This window comes from Bos indicus x Bos taurus, chromosome 3, assembly GCF_003369695.1.
Source record: "Bos indicus x Bos taurus breed Angus x Brahman F1 hybrid chromosome 3, Bos_hybrid_MaternalHap_v2.0, whole genome shotgun sequence".
NCBI classification, from domain to species: Eukaryota; Metazoa; Chordata; class Mammalia; order Artiodactyla; family Bovidae; genus Bos; species Bos indicus x Bos taurus.
Window position 1 is genome coordinate 87603598 of NC_040078.1, and position 15035 is coordinate 87618632.

A 15035-nucleotide genomic window follows, 5' to 3' on the forward strand; every position below is an offset into this window, starting at 1 on the left:
GCTGCCGTCCATGGGGTCGCACAGAATTGGACACGACTGAAGCGACTTAGCAGCAGTAGACATAATCCAATTTTGGGAAAAAAAAATCGCTCTGGCTGGAGTCTGGAGAATAGACTGAAAAGGAACAAGAATAGAGGCAGGGAAACAGGAGAAGACAGAATCTCAGGTGAGAGATAAAGGTAGTTTAGACTGAGAACAAGTGTAGAGGATAGTGATGGTGATGGAGAGGAATTAGTGTATTGGAGGGATACCCAGGTCACAAAATCAGTAGGAGTTGGGGCTGGAGTCCAGCTGGTGGTGAGGAAGTGGGAGGTGTCAACAACAGTTCTCTGGTTTCAGGCTTTCATGACTGGTTGGAGATATCATTACCCACGATAGAGGACTCAGGAAAGAGAATGTGTTTGGTGGGAGGAAAATAATGTGTGCTATTGGTATGTTGAGTTCAGTTAGGAGTTGGATACAGATGTCTGACATATTATGTATGGGCAGCAGATGGGGATTTGGGAGAAGCTGGCATATAGGTTTTGGGAAGCACTAGTATGTAGGTACAGAGAAGGCAATGGCACCCCACTCCAGTACTCTTGCCTGGAAAATCCCATGGATGGAGGAGCCTGGTGGGCTGCAGACCATGGGGTCGCTAAGAGTCGGACACGACTAAGTGACTTCACTTTCACTTTTCACTTTCATGCATTGGAGAAGGAAATGGCAACCCACTCCAGTGTTCTTGCCTGGAGAATCCCAGGGACGGGGGAGCCTGGTGGGCTTCCGTCTATGGGGTCGCACAGAGTCGGACACAACTGAAGAGAATTAGCAGCAGCAGCACTATGTAGGTAGGACAAAAATCTATAATCACAGATGTAAGTGGCTAGAGGAAAGCGATAAATGGAAAAGGGGAGAGAACTAGTTCCAGGCCTCTGAAGACTTCAGCGCTTCAGGACATGAAAGAGGAGGATGAGCTGGCAAAGGAACCAAGAATGGTCAAAACCAGGCATTGAGATAAAAGGACCAGCCCAGTTTGGCCTCAGGAGATGAGACTGAGTCAGAAAGTGGTGGCTACTGAACAGATGGTTGAAGGGAGCATTGGTGGGAGCAAAAGCCCAGATCAAGAGAGACCTGAGTGTCTGACACTTACAGTTTTTGTCCACCAGCTGCCTGGTCTTTGGGGACAGCTATATGGGAAAAAGGAGAGGTTTTGAGTAGACAGTTCAAGAGACTAGTCTGTGAGCTGCTTGGAGGGACCCAGGAGGCTGAGATTGCCAAATGCAGCTTCTGGTAAAGTTCCTTTTCAGCATATGATCTTGGACCAAATCGATTAAACTTCCTGAGCGTCATTTCCTTACTTGTAGAAGGGCTTCCCAGGTGGCTCAATGGTAAAGAATCCTCCTGTAATGCAGGAGACCTGGGTTTGATCCCTGGGTTGGGAAGATCCTCTGGAGAAGGGAAAGGCAACCCACCCTAGTATCCTGGCCTGGAGAATTCCACGGACTGTATAGTCCATGAGGTCACAAAGAGTCAGACATGACTGAGCGACTTTGACTTCACTTCACCCCTTGGCCTTGGCGTAGCACATACACAGAATAACTTTACAAGATGGCCTGTTTTCAGTAAAAAAAAAAAAAAAAAGACAAAGGTCACAAATAGACAATTCTGGAAGAGAAACTAGAAATGATAATAAACATGTTTTAAAAATATTGCTAGGACTTCACTGGTGATGAAGATAAAATGGAGGAAGTCCCGTTCAGGTTTCAGAAGCAGGAGAGCAGAACTTTGAACTTGCTTCTGACCTGCTTGGACACAGCCCAGATTCTGTGCCTGCCCACAAGCACAGCTAGCCAGGCGACACTTTAGATAAGAGAGAAATGGAGTGTGTCTTGGAATTCTTGAGCCCCTGGAGGCCTAGCCAACCCCCCAGGATCTAGTGAAATCCTATGACTTAAAAGGTGAAAAAAACAGCATTGTAAAAATGTTACAGGAAAACCAGAGCTGCATTTTTGCACGCAAGATCCTTGGGTCAGGAAGATTCCCTGGAGAAGGGCATGGCAACCCACTCCAGTATTCTTGCCTAGAAAATCCTATGGACAGAGGAGCCTGGCAGGCTATAGTTCATGAGGTCACAGAGTCGGACACGACTGAAGTGACTTAGCATGCATGCACAAAGGTTTACATATAAGACATGTTCCCTGCAGCAATTTTATAATAAGAAGCTGAAAATAATCGAAATATCCAACAACAAAGGGACGGTTATACACATCCACAACTCTGAGATCCAATGTGTTTCAGAATCTTTGAATTTTCAAAAAATAATTTTGTGCATATACTATTTAGCATTCTCAATAAGGTCTGGAGCAACATCATCAACACATCCAGATTTCTGCCATGAAACTTACTAATAGCCACACTAATTGGTATAAATAGACCATAAATAGCTATAGGCCACTTCTGGTCATTGGTCATCAAATGAGTTGGCACTAAATTTTCAAAAGTTTTCAGAGCATTCTGAATTTGTGGATAAGGGATTGGGGATCTGTATAAATTATAGTATAATCTTTTAGGACTTTTTAATATGAAGAAATGATTACAATATATTGTTAGCTGAAGGAGCGAGGGAGGGGAGAGAGTACCAAAGTGACACAGTGGCCCCCCTCCACTTTAAAAGAGAAAAATGGGAACAAATTTGTTCATTTAAATGCAAAATTGGCTGTTTTAAATCCAAACTGACCATAGCTGCTTTTGTTTTCCTCTTTTTTCTTTCTGTTTTTAATCTTCAAGAGCAACAGTATAATTTTTATCAGTGTAGAAATCAGTCATTACTTCACTCAGCTTTCTTTGACTAATTTTTCTCTTTTGGCCCCAGTGCCTGGCAATACAGAACTTCTCTGACCAGGAATCAGATCCATGCCCCTTGCAGTGGAAGCACAGAGTCTTAGCCACTGGACCACCAGGGAGGTTCACTGGTTTTCTTTGAACGGTCTGCTGGGGCGGGAGAAAGGGAATCCCTCCATCCCATCTCCTACTTGGTGAAGCAAAGGATAAGGTCAGCTAGTAAAGAATCCACCTGCTATGCAGGAGACCAGGGATTGATCCCTGGGTCGGGAAGATTCCCTGGAGAATAGAATGGCAACCCACTCGAGTATTCTTGCCTGAAGAATCTCCTGCACAGAAGAGCGTCGTGGGCTACAATCTATGGGGTTGAAAAGAGTCTGACATGAGTGAGTGACTAAACCCTTGCTCCGAGGACTGGAAAAAGAAACTAAATTGCTTTGCACAAAGAAGTGGGAGGAAATCTGGAGGCATTGAGTGGAAGCAGGGGGGTGTGGGGGTAGAGAGGGTGGAGAGGTGGGGAGAGGAGATCACTCAGCATGGGGTTGACCCGTGTATTAGTTTCCTGGGGTTGCCATAATTATGCACAATAAATGTAGTGGCTTAAAATAATACAAAGTAAATTTCTCACAGTTGTAGAGGCTAGAAGTCTAAAATCAAGGTGTCAGCTGGGCCGCATTCTCTCCGAAGCCTCTAGTGAAACAGCCTTCCTTGCATTCTCTAGCTTCTTTGTTCCTTAGCTTACGGCAGCATAATTCCAGTCTCTGCCTCCTTCCCACACCTGTCTTTCCTCTGCGTGTGCTGTGTTGTGCTCAGTTGTGTCTGACTCCTTGTGAGCCTGTGGACTGTAGCCCACCAGGCTTCTCTGCCCATGGAATTTTCCAGGCAAGAATACAGAAGTGGGGTGCCATTTCCTTCACCAGGGGATCTTCCCCACTCAGGGACTGAACCCACATCTCTCGTGTCTCCTGCGTTGGTGGATGGATTCTTTACCACTGCTGCCACCTGGGAAACCTCTCTTCTGTGTGTGTGTCTGTGTCCAAATTTTTCTCTTCTTATAAGACACCAGGCATTGGATTGGGCTGTGCTGCAATTTAGTATGACTTCATCTTAACTTGATTGCATCTATGAAGAGCTTACTTCCAAATAAGAGAACATGTACAGGTTCAAGGTGGGCATGAATTTTGGGGGAATACTTTCCAACTTCATCCAGACTACTAGTGTGTGATTTGGCTAAGGAATGGAAGTTCTAATATTCCATTTTTAAACGGAATGAATGAATGAATGATAAATATGGAACTGTGATATAAAATTTCTCTTTGTCTTTACCCCCAGATTTTTAGGGTAAGTTGGCTATGCAAGTGTGGAAATCAAGGAAAAGGCATCTCTCTGTTTCTGTGAGATAAGAAGGGGACACACATGAGAAGTGAAATCAGGAATGCTGGAGGGGGGATCCTGAGAAGGTAAGGCCAGGAAAGTCCCTGGGGACAAGAGCCAGGATCTGAACTGATATCTGGTTACAGACATGCAGAGAAATAAAACACAAAGATTCATCAGTGGGGATAATGGGGCTTCTCATTTTCTCCAACTGTACTTCTATGTATATTCCAAATTTTGTATGATGATTATAATTTGTTTCAACAATCAGGGAAAAAAGCAAAAGTTATTTAAAAGAAGCCCATTCAAGGTAATGGATTATTTAGATTTAAATTCAGATCATCAGAAAATGCCTAAAGAACTGCAAACTGAGTTCTTCCTTTCTTTAAGTCTCATCAGACGGCTCAGTATTATTAAAGCCATAATCTTCATCCTCCGTGAGTATAATTATCCTTTTCAAATTATTCCCTTTGATCAGCTTGGGAGTTTTCAAGAAATTATTATGATGATTTTATTAAGAAATCCCTAAGTTAAAGCAATTAGTAGTTTCCATACTAAAAATTAATCAGGACATATTACAGTTGTCCAGTAGCCACACAGACACACAGACACACACATGAAGTAGCTATGACTTATAATTGGTCATAGTCTATTTTACTTTGAAAAACAAATGAAGATTGAAGTTGTGAATGAACAGACAATAATCACCTACTACTTTTCATCACTATGCTAGAAACTGGAATATAGCAATAAACAGAATTTTCTTCTGTTCTCAAAGGTCTTACATTTCAGCACAGTGGAAGTGTTAGGATTGTTGTTGTTTAGTTGCCAAATCGTGTCTGACTCTGCAGCTCCATGGACTGTAGCCCACCAGGCTCCTCTGTCATGGGATTTCCCAGGCAAGAATACCAGAGTGGGTTGCCATTTCCTTCTCCAGGGGATCTTCCCTACCTAGAGATCAAATCCACCTCTCCTGCACTGGCAGGCGGGCTCTTTACCACTGAGTCACCAGGGGGAGGAGGGGGCAACAGAGGATGAGATGATTGGAGGGCATCACCGATTCAATGGACATGAGAGCGCAAACTCCAGAAGACAGCGAAGGACAGGGAAGTCTGGTGTGCTGCAGTCATGGGGTCGCAAAGAGTTAGACATGACTTAGTGACTGGGCAACAACAACCAGGGAAGCAACCTTAGGATCGGGGAATAAATTAAACAGACAATTACAACGACGTGGTATAAGTGTTATGATAAAGGAGTGCCAGGCTATGAGAACATCCATCTGGTAGAACTGATGTAATCTGGGGTGGAGGCGGGGGAAGTTTAGGGAAGGTCTACTCCAGAAAGTTTGAACTGAGCTCTAAGGATAAATAGGACTTTGTCAGGTATAAGAAGAGAAGAGAAAGCAGATCCATCAAGGAAGAAATTAAATGTGTAGTACTTGATTGTATTAGTAAGTAAGAACTGTTTCAGTTGCTGGTGTTAGTGACTCAAACTAGTTAAGCAAAAGGAATTTGTTAATTCATGTAACTTGTAGGTGAAGAGGAAGTGTTAGCTTCATGCGTGTCTGGATCCAAGGGCTCAAATAATGTCAGGTTTCTGTTTCTCTCTTTATATCTTTATTATGCTCATGACTTGGCATCATTTTCTAGGGCAGCTTCCTCCTCATCTGGAGCAACAGGGCCACTAGCAGTTCAGTCTCTTATTCTACTAATTCAAGAACCACACAGAATGTTTTCTCCTTCCAATTTCCACTGGAAATAGTCTTTGTAGATGTTAACTCCTCTTGGTGATGTTAACTCTGGGAGATGGTGAAGGATAGGGAAGCCTGACATGCCGTAGTCCATGGGGTTGCAAAGAGTCAGATACAACTGAGCAACTAAATAAGAGCAACAACTCCTCTTGAGAGGAGATCATCCTGACCGAGGGAGGGCCCTAAATCCAATGACTGGTGTCCTTATAAGAATAGAGGACACAGAAACACAGAGAAAACAGTGGTATGAAGACAGAGGCAGAGCTTGGAGCTGTGTCTCTACATCCAAGGGGCTCACTTGTATGGGAGCATGTTAGTGGTTTCATCCTGGGGTTTGGAGTCAGGAGCCAATTTGGGTCTCAGAGCCACTTACAATCTCTTAGTAGGAGAGACATGAGAACAAAGTGCTGCTGGTGCACAGAAAATGGCGCAACTCACCAGGCTGGCTGCATAGGCACGCGGGACTTTTCAGAGGGTGACTTCTGCCCTGTGTTCTAAAGAATGAATTAGCTGGGTGACAGTAGAAAAGGCATTGGTAGCAGATGTTAGTGGTGCCCACTTACACCTCCCTGGATGTTGCTGCCTGGCACAACAGGTGTATTTCTGCACATGCTCATTATACTTGCAAAAATCAGCATCTGAACGCCTCTGCTTGAGACTTCTGGACCTCCCAGAAACATATGCAAGAGGCTGGAAGTGCAGAGAATTAATCAGCCTCGGGACAACTTTCCCTCAGTGACTGGTTAGAGTTGGTAGATAAAAAACCAAGCAAATTCATCCTTCAGCTGGGAAAATTCTGAGTGTGTGTTACATAGTACCCCCATACTCATTAGAGAAACTCCGCTTCATTTGACTCCATCTGTAACCAGTTTGTTAATGCATCATTTATTGGCTTCCCTTCCTTTCCCTGCCTCACTTTTCTGCTTTGAACCTCAACTGGTACTTCCTGGGATGGTCTCCCAAATAAATCACTTGCATTTGATTTCTTGTCTCAGGGTATCCTTCTGAGGGAACCCCAAATTAGATAACATTCCACACAGAAAGGACAGCATGTACCAGAGTGTGAGAATGTAAGCATGGACATCTCACAACATATTTAAGACATTATCCCAATTATTTGAGAATTTGCTGCCTGGTCTTTTGGTCTAAAGTGTAAAGAATTATCCGGAGCTTAGAAATAAATGTGTACCATGTTATAACGACCCCTCTTTAATTCTGGAAATAGTTGGAGTCCAAAAGAAAAGCTGGGGATTGTTCATTTTCCCTGGAGCCCTCAGACCTACACAGGGCCCAGCACATGGTGTGCACTCAGTAAGTATTTTTTAAAAATACTGTATTGTTGATTGACTGATTTTTGGCTGTGCTGGGTCTTTGTTGTTGTGCGTGGGCTTTCTCTGGTTGCCGTGAATGGGGGCTATTCTCCAGGTGTGGCGTATGGGCTTCTCATTGCAGTGGCTTCTCTTGTGGACGCACAGGCTCTACGCATGCAGGCTTCAGTAACTGCAGCTTGGATGATCCAGAGCGCGGGTTCAGTAGTTGTGGCACGTGGGCTTAGTTGCTCTGCAGCATATGGGATCTTCCCAGACCAGGGATGAAGCCCCCATCCCCTGCATTGGCAGGTGGATTCTTAATCACTGGACCATCAGGGAAGTCCAATAAGTATTTTTGAAGTGATGATTTTATTGTGCTGAAATTGGGGTATTGCAAAATTCCAGTGCTTAGTATACAATCAGATCAGATCAGATCAGTCGCTCAGTCGTGTCCGACTCTTTGCCTACTATACCCATCTGATAAATACTTTTTGAACAGAACTAAAGTTCACTTTTCACTTTCGTGCATTGGAGAAAGAAATGGCAACCCACTCCAGTATTCTTGCCTGGAGAATCCCAGAGACGGGGGAGCCTGGTGGGCTGCCATCTATGGGGTCGCACAGAGTCGGACACGACTGACGCGACTTAGCAGCAGCAGCAGCAAAGGACACTTAACAGCCAAAAAAATTTTAAAAAAGCCTTTCTTTGTCAGGCATTGTGCCACCTAGTGGTGACTTTGAGGAGGGGGACTTTGCAGGCACTGGTTGTGTGGTCTAGACTCTCAGGAACTTCGATTTTAGTTAGGGCGCAAAGTTGTAAACTGAGTTCTTTGTAAGATCAAAACAATAGAAATAGTTAAATGTCCACAACAAGGGAATAATAAATTAAATGATGCAATATCATTTCCATAAAACATTACGCAGTGATTAAAATGAATTAACTTGATAAGAAATTTCTCCAAGACTTGCTATTCAAGTGATAAACTGAAGTCACAGAAAATACATATAATATGATGTCACCATATCAAAAAAACTCACCAAAATACACCCCATATCTTTGCTTGTTTGATTGAGTGGGGTGATGAGATGATTTTTAAGTCCTTTCCAGTTCTGAGATTCTGTAATTTTAAGACAAGTCAAAGTCTATAGTTTCTTTAAAAAACATACTGCTTTGACCCATCATATAAGAAAACTGTAAAACTTTATGGAGGGACATAAAAGAAGATCTGTATAAATGGAGACACATGCCAGTTTCCTAGATTGATAGAGTCAACACTGCAAAGATATACTTTTTTTTTCAAAATTAATATAAATTTAAAAACACAGTGATAACAAAACCAAAGTCTCAATGCACTTTTGATGGAGAAGACTTGAAAAAAGTTCTAAAGTTCATCTTCAAGGTCAAATGTATAAGAAGAGGCAGAAAATATTTGAAAATAAAATCTGTATTGTAACGTTAGAATAATTAGAATTGTATACTAGTGCCAGAACAGACAGACAAAGGAACAAAGAGAAAGTCCAGAAACAGATGCAGGTATTTATGAAAATTTAGTATGTATAAAAAGTAACACTTCAACTGAGTCAGGAAAGGATGGGCTATTCAGAACTGTTGGGACCACAGTTATCTTGGTGGTCCTTACCACAAGAAGGGCATATGCATGTGTTTGTAAAAGCTCCACGGGCCTAATCATTCAGAAAATATTTTAGAATATTTTCTAAATATTCTAGCCAACTGGTTTCTGCTTAATATCTATGACCAGAAAAACACAAGAATGGAGGAAGAGGAGTCTCAGTGTGGTTATCCAAATAAAAAGTCATGTTCCTTTCTTAACTCTCATATCTGAGTAAATTTTCAGACCTAGACCATGGAACCCATTGATCAAAGGAGGTGGCTAGGTCCCTAGGAAGAAGGACCCTGCAACACTGAGACAAGTATACCGGGGAAAGAAGAACATCCAGATATTTCTCAGGATTTGAAAGGATCTTGTTACCCAGAAATACAAAGTACCACCATGGCTCCTCTGTAAGAAAGGGGACTTCTGAATGTCAGGTAATGAGCAGAGTCCTTGATAACACAGAGCTTACAATGGTCCCTGGGCCTACAGACCCACCCATTTCCCCACTCTTGAATTCACAATTGGGAATATAAATTGGGCAGTTGGAGCAAGCCTGCACATTAGGTTCTTGGCCTTTAGTTCTCATGTGGGGAAGTCCAAATGAACACCTTTGAAACTATCCCTTCTCTATCAAGTTGAAAAAATAAAATAAAATCAATATTTCATCCAAGGGGATGTGGAGGTGACGGTAGAATTAATGCTGCCATGAACAGCCTAAAGGATGCAGGAATGGTCACCCCTTAAGTGGTCACGTTTCCATTTAGTTTGCCTGTCAGCCCTCTTCAGAAACCAGGAGGATGGCTTACAAACTACTGCAGACCTAACCATGTAGGAGCCCTGATCACAGCCATCGTGTCAGCTCTGTGACCAACATAATACAGAATCTGGACCACTTGGGCATGCCACAGAACACAGAACACCTGTTTCACTGATGACATGATGCTAATCAGGCAGAATGAGCAAGAGGTGGCTAGTATATTGGAAGGATATTTCCTTGTTAGAAAACATGCCCTTCAGAGGGTGGGAGATAAATCCGTGAAGATTCAGGGAACTGCCACTTCAATTTTCAGGGAACCAGTGGTTAGAGATATGCCAACATAGTTCCTTTGAAGCAAAAAGCAAACTACACAATACAGACAAGCAAGATAAAAGAAAAAATTATTTTAAAATGCTCTAAAAGTGATACCTAAAAATAGTGTTTCTATCCTTTAAGATGTTCTTCACTGTGCATAGAATATAACAGACTAAATTTGTAATTAAAGTATATCACTATCTGGTATCTTGAAGTCTACTATACACATCACTTTGTAGCCAGTTATTTTCAACTAACTTCCAGACGCCGCAGGTATCCCTCATCTTCCTTAAAACGTGCCATGTGAAAGCAGACAGATCTCACACTCCGAAGACTACTTCTATCAGTGCAACTTCTGAACCAAGAAACCTTAGCGTTATGGTAGCCTTCGAATCACTTTCCTTTCGGCCAGCACAGCAGGCCGTATCTACAGCAGGCACACCCTTGACTGGATCACACTAGTGAAGATGTTCCTAGGCAAGCGGCCTAGCCCATAGTCACGTCCCTCCTCCAGCCACGCGGGGGCACTAGAGCGCCATAGTTCACACGGGACCCCGGCCCTCTGGGAGGACGATCTGGGCGGGTGTGTTGACTGCCCGGTGTGGGCGGAGCAAAAGGCGTCCCGGTCCTTGCCGAGGGCAGGAAGTGAAGAGGCCGGGCTTCTCTGACGAGGTGTGCGCGTGCGCATAGGTCGAGTCGGCGGACTCGTCGCTTTTGCTACTGCTGGGGTCTGTCCTGGTGGGGACGCCTTTGCTATAGAGTGGGCCGGGCCCCGGGGAGGGGACAGAGTACTGGAGTTGGGCCTGAGAGAGCTTTCAGGGGCGCTGGGGTGCGGAGCAAGGACCCTGTGTACCCGGCGGGGTGGGGATGGCGAGGCCTGGGGTAGGGGAGGGACGACAGGGCGCCCGGGCGGGAATAGAGGGGGCGGCGTGTGGAGTCGGGGAAGAGGGGCGAGGGGGAAAGGAGGACGTGGGAGTAAAGCCTCCTTCTCCCGCCTGGTCCCCTTTTGGTGTGAATTGCAGGGACTCCAGGGCGCTACCGTGTAGCGCGGGAGTTCAAATAGACAGGTGGCTGTATTTCCGGCAAGATGACCTCCCTCTCCCAGCGTTCTCGTTTAGGCGTCCCTTTTTAAAAGTTGTGTTTCTAATTAACGTAATATGGCTCACAGTAACACCTTCTCCCGTGGAAAACTGATTCCAACCGATTTAGGCATCTTGAGACTCAAACCTCTTGTACTTCCTCACTCTTAAAGTAGAGAAAAGTTTTCCTACCTAGACCCCAGTGAAAAATAGGAAATTCCCTGTCTGAACAGCTGTAGGGTATTGAAACAATTTCTTCATGAACTTGTCTACAAAAATCACTTTTTGTGCTCTTTAAATAATGTCTCTTGTTTGTGTAATGTGGAACAACAGTTAACAATGTGCATGAGAAATTTTAGTCCAGGGAAATGAAAATACTTGCATTGAGAATTCAGGGATTGATCAGCTATAGTGACTCCAACCAAAGCAACCAAATCCTCACTAAAAGGGATTTGGGTTCGTATCCATCATTCTCAGCTGTGGTGAAAGGATGTAGGCTGACATTTGGAAGCCTAAGAACCAAGTCTGTTGCCTTCCTATTTATTATTATTTTTTTAAGCCTTCCATCATGTGTGTACTTTGCTTGAATGATTATTTTAAAGTACATGTCCTATTTTTGCCGATCCGACAGCTGTTGCCATAGAAACTAGAGAAGAAATAGTCATTTTCATCAGAGTTGTTAAAACTGTCTTCTAGGCTTCAGCTGTGAGTGCCAGTGAGGGCTGTACTTGCGCATTCTGAGATGGTACTTAAAGAATTAAGGATCTGAAATGTTCTTAGAAGCTAACAATCCAAATTGTTTAATTTCCTCACATCGTTAATTTAATAATCCTAGAAGTTTGCCAGCTATGTTTGTTGACCTGCTGCTGTTCTTTGAAGAGGATATGTAAGCCCGGATTCTTTTGCTCTGTGTAGTCTAGTCATTGGTTCTTTGAAAATGTATAAATAGACTCCTTCTCCCATTCTCTATCCTTTAAGGATAAAGCAGGGATTACAAACTATCAGGCACTATTTCTGTTCTAAGTGACACTTGTCGGTGATATAAATGATAGTGTTTTTGCTTGTATGTGTAATAGGTATGGTGTTGGGCTTTTGCTTATACCTTCTGTGTCAGTAGAACACTTTACATTTCACCGAAGTCGAGAGTGATGAGCAGGAGTTTGCTTGACATATGAGCAGAGCTAAGCAGTGTAAATAGATACGCGCAGACAGAGATGAGAGGTTTTTTTCTTTCTTTCCGCTGAGAGGTGTAAGTAAATCCGTGGGTCTGGAACTTAGGAGTTGGTGAAGAAAGGGTGGGGAAGGTGCCTGGAGAAATAGTGGGAAGTGGTAATTTGCAGGGTTTGGTCTACAGTATGTAGGAGTTTATTGAAGTGCATGGAAACCAATGAAAATTACAAATACAGTTGGCTTTATTGGCTTGAGGCTTACAACAGTAGTCACACATTCTGTAAAAATGTAAATAGCACAGAAATACAGAAGATGGGAATGCTGAATCCTTAAAACCATCATCCTGCCGCTCCAGATAACCACTGTGAATGCTTTGGTGTATATTCCTTTAGATTTATTTATATTTGTGTATACTGCCATATTTTAAGCTTTACTATTTTTGCAAATTAGGTAGTGATTTTTGTCTGGTTTGTTTTCTGTGGTATCCCTGGCATTCAGAAAGGTATGTGGTATGGCATGTAGCAGGCACTTATTAAATATTTAATGTATGAATGAATAATAAATAATTCAGAGGTCAGAATCAAAAGGGACAAACATGGCAGTCTAGGCCTATGCCCCAAATTTAGGCTGTAGAGTGTACTTAGAAAAAGGGAGTGTGGTTGATAAGTGACTGAAACTGGTCCCCCAGAGTAATGAAAAGAGAATGTTTGTTTTTGCAGTTTGGACTTTTGGTAGAAGACGTTCTATATATAAACCTTAAGTACACTTTCATATTTGAAATCTTAAATTTTTTTTTATGCATCTGCCCAAATGGTGTGCATAATAATTGCCTTCCTGAACTATTTTGCTACTCAAAGATATACTTTCTTTTTTAAAATTCATACAGTGTATGGCACTTAAGGCCATGTTTTACTGTCCTTTAATAGTCTTACTAAAGTACTTTCCCCCCAGTTCCAACTAGATTATAACCTCTGTGAGGTCAGGGATTGAATTTTATGCTGTGTCCATAACTCACATACCACCTAGCCAATGAAGAATCTTCCTAGCTACCCAAATACTAATTTTAAAATGATTTCCAGGCCTAAAATATTTTACCACTTTTCAGCTAGGTTCAAAGGAGAAGAAAACTAGAAAATATCTTGTTATTAATGTTAAACTATTATATACAATATCAGCTTCAACTCTACTGATTTAGAATTGGTAGGAATTCAAAAAGGGTTAACTAGAAGTTAACACTTGCTTAGCATGCTCTTTATTCAGATTATACATTAATGCAAGGGCAGAATGTATAAAGTATGTAAAAATGTTGAACAGTATTCAAATAGTTTGATATATAGATAATACTATTTATGAAAATTGATGTTCTGAAGCATCTTTCCAGATAATAGTATATTAACCTAGATGAATTAGATTTATGTATTTTTACCTTCAAGTTTTATTGGGCTTCCCCAGTGGCTCAGCTGGTAAAGAACCTGCCTGCCAATGCAGAAGATGCACTTTTTATTATGAAGATTTTGAAACACTAAAGAAAACTGAAAAACAAATTTAATGGCACGTATATAACCACCACTTTACACAAAGATTGCTACCATTTTTAGTATATCAGCTTTATGTCCTGTGTGTATGTATGTAGGTAATTTTATTATAAAATTTGGAAGTTTCATTCATGATGAAGAGAGTGTTCAGCAAGTATTTCAGGTATAAGATACTCACCTCCATAACCACATCTTTTGTCAACTAAGAAAATAAGCAGTACTTACCTAAAAGAATCTAAAAGCAAATTCATATTCAGATTATTCCAGTAGTTCCAATTGTCTTCTAAGGCTAATTTTTTTCTTTCAAAGTAGGATCTAATCCGAGTTTACACATTGTGTTTGGTTGCCTCTTTTTAGTATCTTTTAAAAAAATATCTTAAATGTATAGTTTATACACAGTAAATTGGACATATTTAAACTGCATATGTTTGGGCTTAGTGTATATTTATGAAATCAGCAACACAATCACAATAGTGAGCATTTTAATTGTCCCCCAAACTTTGTAATTCCTCCTCTTGCCCCTCTTTACCTCTCCAACCTCTGATTTCTCTGTAACTATAAATTAGTCTGCATTTTCTACAGTTAATATTATAAAGCTGGAATCATAGAGTATGTTTTTTGGAGGGAGAGTAGTGTTTTTTCCTGTGTATGGGTCTGGCTTCTCTCACTTGCTAGTATGGAGAAATAAAATTGTTTTTGTGTACTGCTCTTGTATTCTGCCACCTTAAGCTCATTCTAATAGTTATTTTATTTATTTATTTTTTTGGTTTGGTTTCTAGATTTCTTTGGATATTTTGGATAGACAGTCATGTTATCTAGGAATAAAGATGATATATATTTCTTATCTGGATGCCATTTATGTACATATTTACTCAATTCAATCACACTCACCAACATCTCCAGTAAAATGAATAGAAGTGGTGGGAGTGGACATCTTTTCCTTGGTCGTGATCTTAGGAGGAAAGTATATCCTTTACCAGCAAACATACTGTTGGATATGCTGCTGCTGCTGCTGTCACTTCAGTTGTGTCCGACTCTTGAGACCCCAGAGACGGCAGCCCACCGGGCTCCCCCGTCCCTGGGATTCTCCAGGCAAGAGTACTGGAGTGGGGTGCCATTGCCTTCTCCACTGTTGGATATAGATACCTGTAAATATCTTAGTTTACTGAGTGTTTTTAAAAGATTGGTTGTTGACCTTTTTGGGGGCTGTGTTGGATCTTTGTTGTTTTATTCTAGTTGCAGTGAACAAGGGCTGGCTCTTCTCTTGTTGCAGTGTGTGGGCTTCTCATTGCAGTGGCTTCTTCTGT

At 42.0% G+C, this 15035-nt stretch overlaps 1 protein-coding gene across 3 annotated transcripts in view; it reads left to right on the forward strand.

The window, feature by feature from the left end:
- Positions 1-10583: 10583 nt before the first annotated feature.
- Positions 10584-15035, forward strand: part of OMA1 (OMA1 zinc metallopeptidase) — a 65270-nt gene continuing 60818 nt past the window's right edge. The window contains exon 1 of one of the 3 annotated variants that reach the window (XM_027537110.1): positions 10584-10672. The gene's annotated coding sequence lies outside the window, so the exon portion shown is untranslated. Of the gene's footprint in view, positions 10683-15035 lie in introns of all 3 variants that reach the window. The other 2 variants (XM_027537112.1, XM_027537111.1) reach the window with 2 other exon arrangements.